The sequence below is a fragment of the Paralichthys olivaceus genome, chromosome 1, assembly GCF_024713975.1.
Source record: "Paralichthys olivaceus isolate ysfri-2021 chromosome 1, ASM2471397v2, whole genome shotgun sequence".
Classification (NCBI taxonomy): Eukaryota; Metazoa; Chordata; class Actinopteri; order Pleuronectiformes; family Paralichthyidae; genus Paralichthys; species Paralichthys olivaceus.
In genome coordinates, this window is record NC_091093.1 from 6,178,510 (window position 1) to 6,197,818 (window position 19,309).

At 40.6% G+C, this 19,309-nt stretch overlaps 1 long non-coding RNA gene across 1 annotated transcript in view; it reads left to right on the plus strand.

The window, feature by feature from the left end:
- The window catches only part of LOC109624921 (uncharacterized), a 38,822-nt gene extending 33,900 nt beyond the window's left edge, over positions 1–4,922 (plus strand). Inside the window, exons 4-5 of the long non-coding RNA XR_002202419.2 lie at positions 1,337–1,433; positions 2,350–4,922. This is a non-coding gene — a long non-coding RNA (uncharacterized lncRNA). The remainder of the gene's footprint in view (positions 1–1,336; positions 1,434–2,349) is intronic.
- The last annotated feature ends 14,387 nt before the right edge of the window (positions 4,923–19,309 follow it).

Sequence of the window (19,309 nt, forward strand, 5' to 3'; positions counted from 1 at the left end):
CTGATTGAAAGATTAAAATTCATGCGTGTGAAGTTGCTGTCACCACTGTGGTAATTGTGGTCAAGCTATTTGACATAACAGACAAAGAGCTTCTATGCAGGCATTTGTTTATGGTTGCTAACCTTTAACACAACCTTCATTAATCTGCAGTCCTTCTGCTAAGAATGCAAACACTCCCCTTTAATTAAAGAGAAAGCAATGATATTTGTACCAATTTAAAGTTTTGCTCATTTTTTTAAATGAAGGTACTTATTCATTTTGCTGAATACTAATTGCCTTGTTGTTCATGCTCAACTCTGTCTCCTAAAACTTTATGCACAACTACAGTGCAACCTTGCAGTCAGATTCCATTCACAATGAACAAACTGAGGATGTGTTGTTCATTTATATACTTTGCAAGTCACAAATGCATTGATTAATGCATCACTCAAATGTCTGTTGCATTGTTGTAAATGTACCTCAAAACACTTCGAGGGAATTGTTTTCAGCTTTGATAGAAATGTTCAGTTAAACTCGACAAATAACGATTATTTTTTTGTGGTCAAAGGTTAAGTGACAAAACCCTTGTATTGCCTTGTGAACATGTTATTCTAAGAACGCTTTGTAAGGATCATTTCAAATTTGCCATATATGTTCACTTAGACTCACAGATTAACTGATTAGATTTGGGTGGTCAAAGATCAAGGTCATGGTGGCTTCATAGAACATGTTTCTAGCCTCTTGAACATGATATCTGAAATCTGCCTTCAGGGAATTTCTTTAAATATTGAGCTGTTGTTTCTTGGACTTTCACATTAAAGGTCCAGTGTGTAAGATTTAGGTGAAAGGGATCTATTGGCAGCAGTTTAATGTAGAGTAATCCTCATGATGTTTTCACTAGTTTGTTTCATCTAAATTGTATGAATTGTATTTTTCTTTACCCCAGAAAATACCCTTTATATTTAAATACTTTATATTTACATCAAGGGGACCCTCTCTATGGAGGCCGCCATGTTTTTTACATTCGTCCAGACTGAACAAACTAAACACCTTTTGAGTTTTTATGACAACTGAAGCTACCGCAGTTTATTTTTCATGTTTGGAAGGAGAGGGTGAGGTGAGGGGTGTTCAGCTGCAACATGCAATTTCAACACTAGATATCACAAAGTTCTACACACTGTACCTTCAAGTGATTTGATTTCAGTAATCAAAGGTCAAGGTAAGAGTGACCTTACATTATTTTAAATGCAAAATGTTATTCTGACAAATCTTGGTGACAATTTTTGTTGCTGTCAGCACATTGATGTCACTGATGATAAAGCCATGCCTTTTGGCTTCCATGTGTCTTTTGTTTCAGCTGTTAGCTTATATCAAAGTCATCCATCCATCCTTATCTACACCGCTTATCTTTTGAGGAGTGCAGGGCGGCCGAAACCAATCCCAGCTGACATTGGGCGAGAGGCAGGGTACACTCCAGACAGGCGCTAGCATATCGAAGAGCCAACACACAGAGGCAAACAACCATTCACTGTCACATTCACACCTATGGTCAATTTAAAGTCACTAATTGACATAACATGGAAACTCTGCGACCCACTTTATCAAAAATAATTATCCCAAATTATCCATCCCACACCACTTAATCTCAGCTCACACTTAAATAGATTTCCAAACAAAGTGTGTAGGAGGGATCAGAATCAACATGATACATAGCTAGTTTTGAATGTAGGTAGGCTACCCTCTTTAAAAGAATCAATAATGAAATGGTCAGATGCATTGAAGAGATTGTCCAAGTGCACAAATGCTCCTGTAGCTTATGTCAACAGAAAATTGCATCATCACATTGTTTACAAAACAAATCAAAACAACCCCCTTTCCGCAGGCTGAATGAATACATTTGAATAAAATGGCACCGCAGTCAATCTGATCAGTTATCAGAGCACTTTAAAGCTGCTCTCATAAGTAACTGCTAGAAACATGAAAAGTGTCTCTCATAGAGATGATGAGAGAGTTATCACCTTCCTCCCAGCTCTATTAAGTGCCATAGTGTCTGGTTTCTGCAAAGTTCACTCTTGCTGCTCTTTTAAATCTTGTTTCTAGCAACAGCACAGCAGACCAATATTGCAAGTTGCTCATGAAAAATAATAGATACCAAAGAGTCGGAAATTTCCTCGAGGAATTGGGAAAAACCAAACCAGAACATGCAGGTTAACCAAACCAGAACAAGCAGGTTATTGAAGTGGTTATACCTGCGGTTACATATCATCAGATTTATTTATTCCAGTCTCCCACAGCACTGTTGAAAATGTACCAAATCTATTGCCATTTACAATAAGAGATGAAAGTGTGTGATATAAATGACCCTTTCAGATGTCATCAAAGAGGCAGCGTGCGGTTTAGGAAGAGATCCAGAGGATGAGGATGCTGAATGTGATGAGTGGACACTGGATATGGAGACTGGAGGTGACTGGGGAGAAGGATGGTTGCAGCAAATCATTAAAATAACAGAACAGAGTTCAAGTTTGACTACAATGATATGACTGAAGATCACAGCAAAATCCGATTGGATTACAGTAAACACTCAACAGTCGGCTGATTAGAAGAGGCAGGGAGATTGAAAGAGAATTGTAAATGAACGTGACATAGAGAGAGTCTGATTGAATTTATGCTCATCTTAACTTCTGGAAACACTCTTTTGAGCATGCAATTAAGCTTTTCATGCAGCTTTTTTGATACATTGTAAAGGTACAATAGTGTTAATATTTGGCTGAAATGATTCTGGCCATCACATTTATTAATTATTGTGACAACATAAAGAACTACAATGGTATTTAGAGTGCTCATACTTCAGCCAAGGCCCAACAGTCCTCATACAAGACCAAATTAAATTCACTAGATCAGTCAACATATAATGGCAGATTTGTTTTATTAATATGTATGGATTATTCTCTGAGCAATCAATGAAAATCTCCCAATGTTAAAGAAAATGAGAAAAGATTCCTGCATCTGCCTCCTGATCTGAATCGACACCAGAATCTATACCACATCCTTCTGTGATTGGTAACGTAGGTTTTGCAAACCAAACAGACTAAAACATGTCCTCCTTTGCAGAGGTAATTGAAAGTCCCATTGCATACATTTGAACTTTCCTGCTACCTTTTAATACCAACGCTGAAAGAAACTTTTTGATACTTTCATTTTTAGGGAGCTGTTTGGTCAGAGTTTTAACAGATTATGATTCTTCAGCACAACAAGCTGCACAACAACTTTTTGCTTGTAGTATCAAGTTGGGCTAACACACTGCCGGCACACAGCAACCATCTCAAAGCCTTCAGGGAGCACAGGGAGGGAAATATAAATCCTGTGTGATAAATTCATGCCACCAGCGAGCCCGAGACGACGACATAAAGCTGTATTTCATTCCTCATACTGGGCTCCTTCATTGAGGTTGGATTATCAGGGAGAGTAAGTGATGCAAAGGGAATACAATGCCACCACTGCTTACATATGGATGATATGATTAAGGTGCTTTAAGCCAGGCTTTGACACTGACACACAATCCAGGTGGCAAGTGCATGTTTATGGCATCCATATCTATGTGAACACAGCGTGAATGTGAATGTCACACTCTGGCTGTGGCGTGCACTTGCCATCTGATTTGATTGTCTAAAATTCATGGATGGTAGACTCGTTGATACGTGGGCTGTTGCCGCAAGATAATTCACTTTACATCTTTTTGATGGAGCTCTTCTCAACACAGTTGTCGTTAAAATGAAAAACCCCTTTCATAAGACAAGCACAATGTTCATTATGTCGCTACGTAGGAGTGCAACATTTCTTCTTTTTCTTTTTTTTTTTTTTTAAGTGAACTTTTGTCTTTGCCTCACTTGGAAGCCAGTAATAGAGTTGACTGAGGACATCGCAGCCGTCCAACTTTGGAATAGACTATTATCCTGTTGCACAGTCCTTATAGAAATGTGTGAACAATTAACTCTGATAACCTGAGCAGTAAAGGCAGTAATTAACAGATATCATACCACATGTCTACTCTGCCATTGATAAAAAGGACCTTTATAATGAGGGTGATTACTGTGACCATGTGCAATTTAACCTGATTGACTCAATAGGGAATGGGACTTTAATGCTAGAAAAACTGTGTCCACCTGAAAGGCTCAGACCAATATTGATTGTGGCAGCATTAAACATTTAAGTAATCACTGCACTTAGTTAAATGATTGTGTAATGAATAATAGATGAGATGAGAGGCGGACAGGGTAATAAATGGTGTAGGGAATAATAATATAATAAAATTATATTCAGCCATGCCTCCAAATCCACAAGGACGCTCACTTTTTGAACTGCACCAACTATCTCACTCTACTGTCTAATGAATCAGGGCATTTGACTATAGGGATACTAGAGACACACACACACACACACACACACACACACACACACACACACACACACACACACACACACACACACACACACACACGTCTTGTCTCTTCTGACAAACATTAAATTGACTTACTTCATTTCCTGGAGACTCACTCTATAATTAACCATAACCACAATTTGCCTCTTCCCCTATCAAAAAAACCAAACCTCAACTAAACCTGAAAACATGCCTGCACCATAATATTTAATGATTTAATCACACGCTCACACACATGTTGAGGAATCATTGGGGATTTAATCAATTCACATTACTCTTGGGGAGTGTGAATGCAGCACTTATCCCCCAAGTGTTAGACTGCCATTGGGCTGTTTGGTTAAGTATTGCAAAGAACATAGATTTTCCTAATGAAAACAGCTTCTATTCTATTCCGTCCTACGTGCTGCAACTATAGAGAAATGCAAATTGACTAAATGCAATTAAATAAAGACATCATTCATTCAACACATATGTAGTATAACAACACATGAAGCAGAGAAACCCTGTCTCTAAAATGTGTATTTTTATAAAATCTAAAGGACAACAGCAAATGTGTGACATTTTGTGACTGGATTACGTTTTCTGTAAATGTAGTGAGTGTGTGTGTGTGTGTGTGTGTGTGTTGTAAATGTATATATTTGGCGAGTAGCACATACGTTGACTCAAGATATAAGATGAGATAAATACATACGATATAAGGACAACATTTGTTTTTTTAAAATGATCATTACAATCATTTGTCATAGTCAATCTTTAAGTACATACTTGTAGAGAATGTAGCATATTGCATGTTTGTACTTGCAGCACTTGATTAGAGTTTGGGAGACATTGTGGTCGGGTTTAATAGAGCCACTACAAAGATTAAATTAGATTACATTTCGTGCAAAAACATGTGTTACCGTTTAGTTTTAGTTTAGAGAGACTTTTTGATAAGTTTTACAGTGCATTTAGAATATGGAGAAAACTAATTGTGTTTTATATATTATTGTAAGTCTATAGGTTAGAAATGCATTTTTTTTAATAAACTGCTCAAAATGTATTTTAATGATCTTACTGTCAATTATCTCAACCATGTCTTTTCTTTTATGGTAATCTTAAAGGTTCAGTGTGTAGAATTTAGTGCCATTTAGTGGTGAAGTTTCATGATGCAGCTGAATACCTCTCACCTCACCCTCCCCTTCCAAACATGAGAGAGAACCTGTGATTAGATAAGATTCAATGAACTTCATTGATCTCAACATTCACAAAGAGTAAGATGCAAAATTGCAGTATTTGTTTGACATGACTATATATAATAATGAATATGAATATATGTGGTAAAATGAGTATGAATATAATATGAGCAAAATAAATAATGGAATTGATAGTTATTGCAGCAGTAATTACTATTAAGTACTATTAGAGGTGGGAATTGTACAGTCTTATTGCTGTGGGCAGGAAAGACTTCCTGTGTCTGTCTTTGCGGCAGCAGAGCTGAACCAGTCTGTTGGAGAAAGTGCTCCGCTGTCTGTCCACCAGGTCAGACAGAAATAAATACATTGACAGTTATTGCAGCAGTAATTACTATTAAGTACCATCAGAGGTGGGAATTGTACAGCCTTATTGCTGTGGGCAGGAAAGACTTCCTGTAGCTCTCCTTCTGTGGAAACCTTCAGTTGTCATAAAAAGTCAAACAGTGTTTAGTTTGTCCAGTTTGGACGACTGTAAAAAAAACATGGCAGCCTCCGTAGAGAGGACCCGCTGCTGAATATGAAGTATTTAAATGTAAAGGACCCATTCTCTACTATTTTATCATGTTTGGCTTATTCACATTTCCTTAAGTAGCAGCGCATTGAGTTCTCAAACGTCACTGTAGCTCTGCTCTATTCTTGGCTGGTGGTGTAGATTTGAAATATCTGTTGTCTGAGAGAGAGTGAGGTCAATAAGCCCTGTCCACATGCGCACACTTACACACACACACACAGACACACACACACAGACACACACACACACACACACACACACACACACACACACACACACACACACACACACACAGACACAGACACACACTACTATTACTGGAGTATGTGTGTGGGAAGGACACCTTCTTCAATCACTTGATGTAAATGGGCTGAGGCCCGGTGCAGCAACACGATGCTGTCTCGTCTGATGAATTTGGCTCCGTCTCTGTGTTTATCATGTCAAGACGACTTCACTCTTGTCCCTCTTTAGCCCTGCTGTCTCTCCCAACCACACACATTTTGCTCAAAGACCCTTATTTCCTAGGCAAGTTGTGGAGTTAAGGCGGGTGGGTGGCGGTTGCACGAGCGAGACAGCTTGGTAATTAGTCCTCAAGCATGCTCTTGCTAAATATTCCTGCCTAATGACAAGGCTAAGCGGGTGCACTACGCCTAATGGCCTGGGGTTCAGTTTGGCTCTACAAGCTCTGATCATAATCCAAACTTGTAGTAAAAACTACAGCGAGATGCCGAAAAATAAATAATGAATAACGATGTGAATAAATAAAAGAATGTTGATGTTAGGGCACACTTTGAAATGTACATCAAAAGCAGAGATTTGTCAGCCATCAATAGTCTTTCCAGCAGGAAGCCTGTCTCTCTCCCCCCCTCTTTCTCCCACTCTCTGTCTCTGTGTGTGTGTGTCTCTGTCTCAGTGTCTCGCTCTCATTTAGTTAGATGATTGCCTCCTGCAGCCCCAGGGAGCGATAGCAACCACCAAGTCTATTACTTCCTACAGCAGTTTACTCCTACCAATATGAAAGACTCGATAACAACAAGACCTACCCTATGTTAACTCCTGTACTCTATTAGCTAGACACCAATTCTATCCAACAGCACGCGTCAATACGAGCGAACCCCAGAGTAACATTACCCACGTAGAAATGACTCTGAGGAGGATCGTGCATGTTGGCTGCATCGAAACGGGCGTAATGAAAAAAAATTCTTGAAGACGCATAAAAGGAAGCTAATAAAGAAAATCAAACTAACGAGTAGATAGAAAAACACAGGCTGATGTTCAGATGGGAATGTGGCGTGCGGTTTTCACATACAGGTACACACACAGACACGTAAACGCTGCTGTGCAGTCCCAGTGGGCTAATGGCCCGGCGCTGAGCATCCAGATGCTAACCCCCAGTTTTTTTCTATCCCCCCTCTGATGAAGCAGGGTACAGCACACTTCAGCCTCTCAGGGCTCAAGTGTTAATTTATGCCACTGCAACAGATTTGCGCCTGCACCCTTCGACTAAACAGCCTGACCCCAAGCCCAGCATGTCCCTCAGTGCAGCTCCACCTCTGTCTGGGCTGGCTCCATTTCATTCTTCAAAAATCTCCTCCCTGCACAGCCACACTTAGAAGCAGGAAAAAAAAAAAAAAGAAGAAAACACAAGAGAACCAATGACCATAATGAAGCAGATTTAGATAGAAATATGCAGCGGTTTTACACAGTTTGGAAATACAAAGGAAGAGTGTAAGCAGATGTTTACAGGGGTGGTTTAGATCGACATGAGGTAACAGCAGCTGATGGCCAGTTAGGGTGATATGTTTGTGGTTGAGGGAGTTTCTGGGGCAAAGCCTTCTCAATTGATGACTGGACGTCTGCTCGACATGTGGGAGCCCTACCTTCTATTCATTAGTAATGATCTGTGGTGTCACTGCAGTCCATTCACTTCATTGTTGAGACATCAGCGCGGACACACAGTGGCACGCACACACTCATGCACACAATAAACAAAGATGAAAGCTCCTGCCTCTTAAGCTCTTTTTGCTCTCCTTGGACAGAGGGCACTTTTGCTGATGCCCTCAAGCTGTAGATGGCGAGCGGAGGAGGCCGAGGAGAAGAGCGTTGTGGGTGGCTCGTCAGTCAGAAGGGGGCCCCAACGAAAGGCTGCTCCTCGCTTCATTTCCTTCACAAAGCCCCTGCGCTGCCGACCGGCTGACAGACAGGAGGGCTTTTCACATCGACGAGCAGCACAGTCTACCATACCCAAAGGTATTAAAGACCAAAAAAGAGAGAGACTCGAGGGAAAGTAAAGAGGTGCAAAAAAAGGAGGGGGGTTGGCGGGGGCGAGACAGCCTTCATAATTCATGTCTGAAGTGGAGGAGTGTAGGATGATTTGCTTTGTTGTGCATCCCGACGGTCAGGGAGGGAACAGAGGACTTGTGGTTCAAAGGCAGCCAGCCATTGCACCTCTCTTACGAACCTGCTGGGACTGTGACATTAAATTCAGAGCAGTTTGGAAACAGATTTCATCACATTATCCCTATTTAGGACTTTTGTACTTGGTGCCAGAATTAGAATAGTGGCCTGTGTGTCTGCCATTTAAGCACTGAGCCTAGGGTATGAAATATATTAGGCGAAGAAAAAATTCAATAACACATCAAGACTAAGCCGGTGTATTTTTTCTCTTTGGTTCAACTGGAGCCAGCCTCTTCTAAACCAGGATGAGCTGAGGCATTAATGTGGCTCCATATTAGCTTGTGAGTTGGCGCTATCATTAGCGCGGGTGGGGTGGTGGGGGCCTAATGCCCACAGCCTTCTTTTTTATTGAAATATTTATACAGGTAAACTCACTGTATCTGTGCAGATCCATTTACAGGAGATATCTCGGCGTCAGACCAAAGCCAGAATCGATAAAACACAATTATAGCACGACAAGCCATTGCTGGATCCTGAGCAATAGGAAGGTGGTGGATTAAAGCGTCAGGGGCTAAATGCATAGAATAGCCACAGGGACTGGACTGTCACTGCTGCATGGCCTTGCTGGTGGTATTAGCAGCTTGTAGTCGTCCTCACAATGCCTCATTATTTACCACGGCCTTGCCTTTCTTTTCATTCACTCATTGATTACTGATACCCCTGAGCGTTGGCAATAGTTAATGTGCTAAAGTTCTGTATTACTCTGGCTGGAATGACATAGCTATTATGCTCCTATAAATGGCTTAAATTGGGGAGGAAAATAAAAAGGCTCAAAGACAAACAATAACCTTGAAAAATACTGGCAGCGTTTCAGTACACATTCGCATTCAAGGCAAATGCCCCCAACAAATCAAATGACCAGCGAGTCAACAGTACTTGTTTTGAAAAGGAGCCTCTGGAAAAGCATACAGCCAAGGTCGCAGGCCTGAGAGCTGCGGCGATCAGATGTAATATGTTTGAATTGTATTACAGATGACTGATCCGCTACAAATCACAGGCGTTTCTGCAACATGCCAACAATGAATCCTCCCTATATGCAAGTAATCAGCTATTACACTCAACCTTGAGGAAATGTCAACTTGACTCTACATGTGTGGCTTGTTACTTGTGTGTTTACACCGTTTGTGGAGATGTGAAGTGTTCGATGGCGTGTGTATCAAGATAAGAAAAAAAAAGAGAAAAGAAAGGAAGCAAGCAGGGGGAGTAAGTGGTTGGGGTCTGTCAGTGTCACCGTAAACCTCCTGAACCACCTTCCGCCCTCTAATAAGATTGAGCACCAAGCCAAGCTGAACAACTGCCAGACATGGAGACACCATCTGAATAGAGAGGAGATCTCTGGCAAAGAGGAGATGGGCTGTTTTTTAAGGGAGGGCAGGCAGAAACATTTCAATGTTGCGTGTCACTGCGGAGGCAGCTTTGCTACCGCGTTCGGTCAAGGAGAGCTCAAAGATTTGCCTGTCAGGTAAATCAAGTTTGACTTTTATATCTTGGGGTGACAAAGGCGTGTGGTGGCTACTAAGACGTCCTGGCAACAGGGATGATATTCACAGGATGCAGGGTGGGAAGAGGCTGGCGTACATACACAAAGTGTCTTTCATAGATTTAAATTTTCCAGTATACAATCAGTATTCAGCCAGAGTACTGCCAGTTGTGATGAACTCACTTCACTTTGCTATTTCAACTTTAGAGTACATTTCATGCTGTCAAACGTTATGTGGTGATACTGCTGCTGTTTACTCTTTGTAACAAGCACAGAGGGCAAGCAGGCAAACAAAGTATAAAGGGTCAGGTTGTGGCAAAATCCGATGAAAACACAGGCAAGGTCAAAACCACAATCAGCATCAAAATGGGTGCTGGTAAGCAAAGGCACGTGGCACAAAGACAGTCTGGTAGAGAGAAAGTGGAAATATGTGTACATGTGGAAAACGTAATGAGGGAGCACACAGGTGAGGAGGAGGAGGAGGAGGAAGTGATCACTGGCAGGAGATGCAGGCAGGTGGGAGTGACTCGCTCTGAAATGACACAAATGAGTGGACTGAATAAACAAGCAGACTGACACAACGAAGACAAGTATTAACATGAAACAGACTCTTTACTTTTTCTTTTTAAAAACTCAAAGAACAACCCTGAATAGTTAATTATTTATTTCACACGACACTTTAATATTTTGAATAATGCTGCACATTCCTTTCAGTCCTTCCTCATGTTGGAGGATGTCATGTGGTGTTGCCTGGTGCTTGTAGCAGGTCCGCTCCTCTGCCTCGATCTCTGCGCTGCTGTGTCATTGCAGTGGGAGTGCCGGAGCAGCTCTGCCCTGCAGGAGCCTCCTCTTCACCCAAAGTCATTTACGTTAAATGTTTTTTAAACACTGTCTGGCTGCCTCAGGTAGATATTACTTAGCTTAAGCAAGCAATTGGCAATTTGCAGGACATCAGAGTGGACCTCTGCATAATGACTGCTGAATTACTTCGGAGAACTCTATTAATGTAGCACAGACTCCTCAGCAGCCATGGATGCACATTTCACATCTGAAGGCATGTGGTTTTCAGCAGAACGGGTAATGATGCTAGCAGAGTTTTCTTACAGCTGTTAGCACTCCAGATTTATGGCATTAAATTATTTGACAGTGTGTGTGTTTGTTACTTTTATTTTAGTTTTTGCCAGCACTGTCATCATAGCAGTATTACTCATATCAGTTTGTTTTTCATACTGCAAATCTGTGGGTCAATACAAAGTTATGACTGCAATGAATTATTTAGGTTACCACCAGCAAATTCCAAAATCATTTACTTTGTGATCAATTGATTTAGGAATTTTATCTCTTAAACTAACACTAGTATATAGTATAAATACTAACTAATAATTGGAGAAATCAACAAAAATGTTCTGCATCCAAACTTTATGGATTCTTCCCAGACCCAATCTACATCCTTTCATTAAGTTTTGAGGTAATCCAATCTGTTGTTTTTGTATAATCCAACTAACTAACAGACAAATAGTCAATCAAATAAATGCAGATGAAAATGGATCCTCATTGGCTGTGGTAACAGATAGGGTGTTGTTTCCCCCATATGGGAACAACATCTGGATGTGTGATGCTATAGGGGCAGAGAGGGATACAAGGTTTGACTGTCTAATATCAGTGACAGACAGTTGAACGAAGGCTGGAGGAGAGAGACAGATGTTAGTCTATGATGAAGGTTAGAAGCTGAGGAGACCAGAAGGGAAAAAGTAAACATTGACGTGCGACAAAGGCTAAAAGGGTTGAAGGCCAGAGCTGGAGTTAGTTAAGTTTTCAAAGATGACATTACATGTGCAAACAAGTATTATTTATAAACCGATGTCAGAACTGAAATAAGTAAGTGAGTCGTCATTTACTGACAAAATGAAGAGCTGGAGCAGGTCACTGAGTGCTACTGCCAGCTGGCTCTGCAGTGATAAGTAACTTACTTCCCTGTTTAAAGTATACTAAAATTATTCAATCATAATCTGACAACGCTGTCATAAATAATAGGCTGTTGACCTATTGTGTGCTTTGTGTTTATAGCCATTTTTGGAATCTACGGTTGTGCTTTTCATAATGTTGCGTGTATTGAATTCCATTTGACTCTGGGTAGTGTTGAGCGATATCACATTCACTTTGCCTACTGTTAGAGGCTTCATAGTGAAGCCAAACTTGCATTTGTGATTTTAGTTGCATACAAGTTACAATCAGGGACCCCAGATGAGCAGCAGGACCAAGCACTTTCTCCTCTAACACTGGGATCCACAGTGACTAGCTGAGGAGAATCTATGAGAGGAAAGCAGGAGGTGGAGGACCAATGCAAGTCTAATGTGTTCTGATGAAGTCCAGCTGGGGGAAAGAACTGAATCGAATTTAATCCAACTGCATAGTAGAATTTAGAATCCAACTTAAAGCCAAACAAATGCAGCAGGGATGGATGAATTGGCAAGTTTTCGTTTGAGTGTGTGTGTACTGAAATATTTTGCAGTGTGACAATCAGAAACAAAGGTCAATAGAATGAGACAATGACGACTCCATTATGCACTTACTTCCATATGGTGATTAGCTTTAACAGGCAAAGGGCAACAGTCCTGACCCAGAGACTGGCTTACCTCAATCCTTATTAGATACGCTGCCAGAAAGTGCTTTTGGTCTGCTGGCTATAGACTTTGAGAGATTTCAGAGCGCTGTCTTGGAGAGTTACCTCTCAGCCTTTGGAAAGGATGAACAAGTATCAGAGCAGAAGTCATGGAAACCCAATCTACTGAATGTAAAGAGTGTTTTCAGAGCAGACTGGTGGCAAAAGAGTGCTCTACAGACTAACATGTGTATGTTGTGATTGAAACCACCACTTCTGGTCCTCCCACCCATAGAGGCCATGGGACTGGTTTACAGGGCCGATGAAGTGACAATGACACAGTCTGAGTCAGACGTCAAGGCAGCATATCCAGCAGTAGACAGGTTCTGCTACCTCAGAGAGAAATAAAATGTGAGACAAACTAAAGATCTGTGTAGATCTCACACCATTAAATGCAGCAGTAAAGCGGGAGCCCCATATTCTACTGGCTGTAGACCAATCATTTGCTATGATGTGTGATGCAAAACTGGATGCTTTATCTGGATTCTGTTCACAAAAGAGCCATGACCTCTCACTACCTTCATCACTCCTTTTGGGAGATACTTCTTAAACTGCCTAACCTTTGGCATTGCATAGGCTCCCGAACATTTTCAAAGGAGGATGTTGCAGATGTTCCAGGGCCAGATCCAGACATGGTGAAAGCTTTCCTACAGGATGTGTGGACTATTCGGTCATATTTGTGCCACAGCTGTTTACCGTCACTTTGCCACTGAAAGACCTACTGAGAGAGAAAGATTAGTGGGTCTGGGGAGAACCTCAACAGACTGCTTTTCAGAAGCTGAAAGATGTACTGAGCTCACCTAAGGCAGTTCATTATTCGCTCAGTATTCAAACTCAGCAGAGTCAAAGGTAGCAGCAAATGCATCAGTGTATGGAATAGGTACTGTTCTCACACAGAAACAGACATATGACTCGGGGAAACCCATGTCATACATCTCTAGAGGAGTGACGGATTTGGAGAAGCGTAACATGCAGATAGAGAAAGAAGCGCTAGCGGTAACGTGAGCATGTGAAAGACTAACCTCTTACCTGCAAGGTCTACATTATACACTTCTGACAGACCATAAGTCCCTGGTCCCATTGTTGAGCACCAGAGGTTTGGATGATCTGCCAACTAGAGTTCTGAGGTCCTGTCTGAGACACTCTAAGCTATGATTACAACATTGTCCATTTCCATGAAAAAATGTCATCATTGTAGACATGTTGTCAAGAGCTCCCCTAAAGGCACTCTATCCTCTGATGACCTACCACAGGAAAAAGAGGTCTAGGTTTACTCGGAGGCTGTGTCTGACCTCCCTGCTACAGATAAATGGCTGGAAGAAAAAAAACAGGCACAACAAACAGATGACATATGCAAAGCAGTGGCACACCATCTCATGAAAGGGGAGATAATCTCCACACCTCAGATACTCAGAGGGGAGATTATGGATCAACTCCATGAGGGTTATTAAGGGAAGTGCAAGAGTCCAAGAATCAGTTTGGCCAGGTATCTCCGCCCAGATCCCCATCTGCATGCCGAAGTGTCCTTGAATGAACCCCGAATTGCCCCTCAATTACTTCCCATAAATGCACTGTATCGATTGGTGTGTAACGCTTTTGAGTTGTCAAGAAATCATCAAGACTAGAAATGCCATTTACCAAATGTGTTATATGCTGGACTCACATAACAGAGCACGGAGAACCAATGATCCACACGGTAGGGATGGGCTTATTTGAATGGTTGAAAAAGACATACCTGCTTATCAGAGTATTTCTAAATGTTATTTCTAAATATTGAAGTAGCAGAGCTCAGGGTTAAAACTGTTTAAACTGTCGAGAATCGATGGAAAAAAGACACAGACCCAACCAAGGCACTACCAGCATACAGAGCCAAGCTATTAGAGCATGGGTTCTCACCAGGGCAGTTATTGATGGGCAGAAACATGCATACATCACTACCCAACTTTTCCAGTAAACTGGATCCTAAATAGACGGACTTCCAGGCTTTTCACAGGAATAACGAGGAAGTGGAGGCTTAAGCAAGCTGCTACCAACAATCTCCACCATCATTCTGGAATGCTCCCAGAGCTCACCACTGTGGAATCACCACTGAGGAAGCTCCAGATACTGTATGAAGAACTGTCATCACACCAAGGTCATACTTGTAGAGTCTAACTCAGGGGTTGGGAACGTCCGGCCTCCGGGCCGTATACGGCCCGCAAATCATTTCAACCGGCCCGCAACGCAACAAACTTATAGTATGAATAAATGAAAAATCATCATTAGTTTTCGGAGAAAAAGCAGACGGCTTGTGTTTTTCAGAGTCAACGTCAGGGTCAGTGAATACAGCATGTTGATGTACGTGTCATTGCATTGGGCAGGAGTGATTGACACGGATGACAAGTGATGCACCATGGCGACTGTCAAGAAAAGGAAGGTGGATGCAGAATGCCGCGTATTCCAGGAAAAGTCAGTGTGCCTAGTTTGTGGCGAGGCGCTGGCAGCAAGGTTATTATAGTTTTGAAATTTTCATTAGATTTTTATTTAGATTTTCAGTTTGCTTTTTTATTTCAGTTTAGTTTTAGTTTGTTCAACAAGTGATTTTATAGTTTCCGTTTAGTTTTTATTTAGTTTTAGTCTTAGTTTTAGTTTTTCCAGGTATTAAGAGAAAGCCTTGACTTGTAGAAGCTGAAAAAGGATGAAACAATGTGTGACACCTAATATGGTTAATTCTTTAACCATCACCTGCAGGACAGGCAGTAATTGAGGGAGAAAACAAAACGACAACGAAAACGAAGTTTTGCATTGTTCATTGTAGTTTTTATTTAGTTTTCGTTTTTTTTGTAATTGTCGTTCTTATTTTTATTTCAGTTACCGGTAACTAAATTATTTTTTCATTGCTAGTTTTAGTTTTTGTCTTAGTTTTCGTTAACTATAATAACTCTGGCTGGCAGTGATGAAAAAGGGAAATCTCGAGCGCCATTACAGCTTGAATCATGCTAACCTCAGCGAGTTAAGAGGACAAATGCGCTTGGATAAAGATAACGCTCTTGGTCGGAGTTTGGGTGCTCAACAAGCAGCTTTCACACGACCACAGACTGACAGAGAGAATATTCCGCGTGCAAGTTTTGTGTTGAGTGAATTAATAAACACGAAGCTAAAGCCTCATGCCGAAGGAGACTTTGTGAAGGAGCGCCTCGTAGCTGCGGCGGAGCTGCTCGCGCCGGACAAAGTGATATGGTTTCAAAGCTGCCAGCTGACATCAGACGCCTCGCCAAAGAGAAACAGTTCCAGCCTCACATTAGGTGAGTCTGACATGTGTAGAAATGCAGCAATCATGAGGCTTAGTAACACAGTGGTTATACACTTTTTTTTCGTCTTTTTTTTGCATTTCTAGATATGTGTTCATAATAGTATGGCCCTCGGAGGACTGTATACAAATTGAAATGGCACTTGATATGAAAAAGGTTCCCCACCCCTGGTCTACGGGAGCACTCTTAGGAGAAACAAGTTACAGCCACAGGGAACCCTCCTGAACAACCACCAGTCAATAACCAAAGGACATGGATAAGTGTTATAATACTGTTCCTACATGTTCACAAGAAGCCAATGCAGAGTTGTGGTAAATAATGGCTTAAGTGAAAAGGTGGTGCTGAGCTAGATAGAGGAGGTGTAGCAGTATGTAGCAGTAGAGACTACAGTACCCACAATGCAATGTAGATAACTTCCGGGTTTCCCCATGATTCCCTGTGGTGTTGCTACTTTAAGTCTGTTTTGTGTGTTTTTATGAGCTTTCAGGGGCCCCAGAGGCTCTTCCTGTTTATTTATATATAACAAACATTGAGTACAAATGAGCCTTAAGCCTGTTGGCCTTCATATAAACCATCTAATTATTTACTTTCCACTGGATAATAACAAATATAATTTGAGTGTAGGCTACTTTATATCCTGGTTACTCCCAAACACAACATTTTACCATTTGGGGGGATTTAAATATTTTGGCCCTATTTGCTTGTTGTTGTACAACCCCAAATCAGAAAAAAGTTGGGGAAGTATGTTATTTTTAAACTTTAAACTGAGTACAGTGACTTATAAATTATATTTGACCTGTATTACAGTGAAAACAATACAAAAGCACATTATTTAATGTTTGACATCATGAATTTTATTGTTTCTATTTTGATTCTTGCAACATATTTCAAAAACGTTGGGACAGTAAAGCATTAACTTTGTAATGTTGCCATTCCTTTTCACAACACTTAAAAGACATTTAGGGACTGAAGACACCTGATGGAGTGTTTCAGGTGTTATTTAGTCCCATTCTTCCTGCAAACAAGTCTTAAGGTGTGCAACAGTACGGGGTCTCTGCGTTTCAAAATGCGCCACACATTCTTTATTGTGGCCATGTTGGGACTGCACGTAAGGCCAGTCCAGCACCCCCACTCTCTTTTTCAGCAGCCATGCCTTTGTAATGTATGCAGGATGTGGTTTTGCATTGTTTTGTTGAAATATACATGGATGTCTCTTGAAAAGATATCATCTTGAAGACAGCATATGCTGCTCCAAAATCGGTTAACATAACGCTTCTTTTTGGCACAATAAAGTTTTAACTGGCGTTTGTGGATGTATCTACTTATTGTAGTGCTTGATAAATGTTTGCCAAAGTAATCCTGAGCCCATGTGGTTATATCGCTTATAGATGAATGACGGTTCATGATGCAGTGTCGTCTGAGGTGTCGAGAGCCTGGTTGATCAGTTTAGGCTTGAGCCCTTGGCCTTAACGCACTGAAATTTCTCCAGATTCCTTGAATCTTTTAATAATGTTATGCACCATAGAGGATAAAATATCCAAATCCCTTCTTGTCTTTCTTTGAGGAACTCTGTTTTTAAACATTTCAATAATTTTGTCACACATTTGTTGGCCAACTGGCGATCCTCGACCCATCTTTGCTCCTAAAGGACTAGGTCTTTCCTGGATGCTGCTTTTGTACTAAATTATGATACTCATAATCATCAGTTGACATCAGCTGTTTTAAATCACTTTAAATCATTCTACCTCATCACTGGCCCTAAATTGCCCCCATCCCAACTTTTTTTGGAATGTGTTAAAGGAATGGATGTATATTAACAAATAAAATGAAGTTGAGCCGACAAGACATACAGTAAAATATCTTACGTTCATACTGTCTGCAATGAAATACAAATAATAATTTAGAAATCACAGTTTTTTGCCTTTTCCATACCATCTCAACTTTTCCTGAGTTGGGTTTGTATTAATTTATTTATTTATTTCTCTAAACAAGCCCATTTTGTTCCATGTTGGAGAGAAGAACATACACACCCCAAGATATAAATGTCATAGAGTTCAATAAAATTATATAATAATGATTCAAACGAGTAGTTTTACTTTAAAATTTAAACTACAGTTAACTAGCCTATATTTCATGCTGTCAGGTGTAGTTACATTTAAATATTTCAGTCCAGAGACCAAAGCAAAATGGTCTAAAGACTTTTTGAGATTAAACCTACCCCTGAATAATATCATTAATAAAATAAGTCAGACCAATATAAACTTACTTTTCATTTAGAAAGTGCTTTAAAAAGACTGTTATTGTTATTACAAGGCTTTTATTTCAAACATCAGACTACAATAGTCACTGGTCTCTGATATCTAGTAACTAAAGAGATGAATTCAACACACTGTAATCGAGTGTCACTAGGGAATGTACTGTGACTTTTGTAAGTGCATCACTTTACTCTGTGTGCTCTCATGTGTAGCCTTGCAAAGTAGTGAAAGTATTTTATAAACTGTCACCACAGTAATTCTCAGACATCAAATAAGAACCACCTGCAATAGTTAATTGTTAAGTATTTCATTGAAATATGATGGAATAATAAGTGTATTTAAATGATGCTGTGGAACTGAATGCTTTTCTTCTCTGCGACTGTTCTCATTCAGTTTGGACCTTGGAAGTCATTTAAAGAATATTTAAGCAAACACTTTACATTTCAGAGGAACCCAAGGCAGCACATAAAATGGGAATATGCATACAAGTCCACTTCACTTCTTTGTAGGTTCCCCTCTCCATGAAAATTCAGCGGTTCTGCTTGCCATGGTTTCTAGCATTCAGGTTGGATGTAAATGACAGGAAGTCTACTGGCAGGCTGTCAGAAATCGATTTGGCACCATCAGAGCATCAGTAGAATAGAGGCTGAGGATCCTTTCAGATCAGACCCTCACATGCAGTAAGCATGTGAGGGTCTGATGTGCCTTACAAGTTTCAGCAGCTGGATGCAACCAAACCACATCGGAAGTATACAGTATAAATAACATAAAAATACATGTATATACATTGTTCTTTCATCTTGCATTCTCTCAAACACCTTTGACCTCAGTCATTCATCAAAATGTGAAATGCCCTACATTGTGCTTGTTAAGCTGAACTGATAAATTCAATTGTGTTGGAATCAAACCTGAACCGAAAGAGCGTCTCCAGCTAAAGCCTGGGCACACTCACCCAACCAGATCCCACTTTGTTTTAGCGCTGCTACGACATGAGCTCTTTGAAGC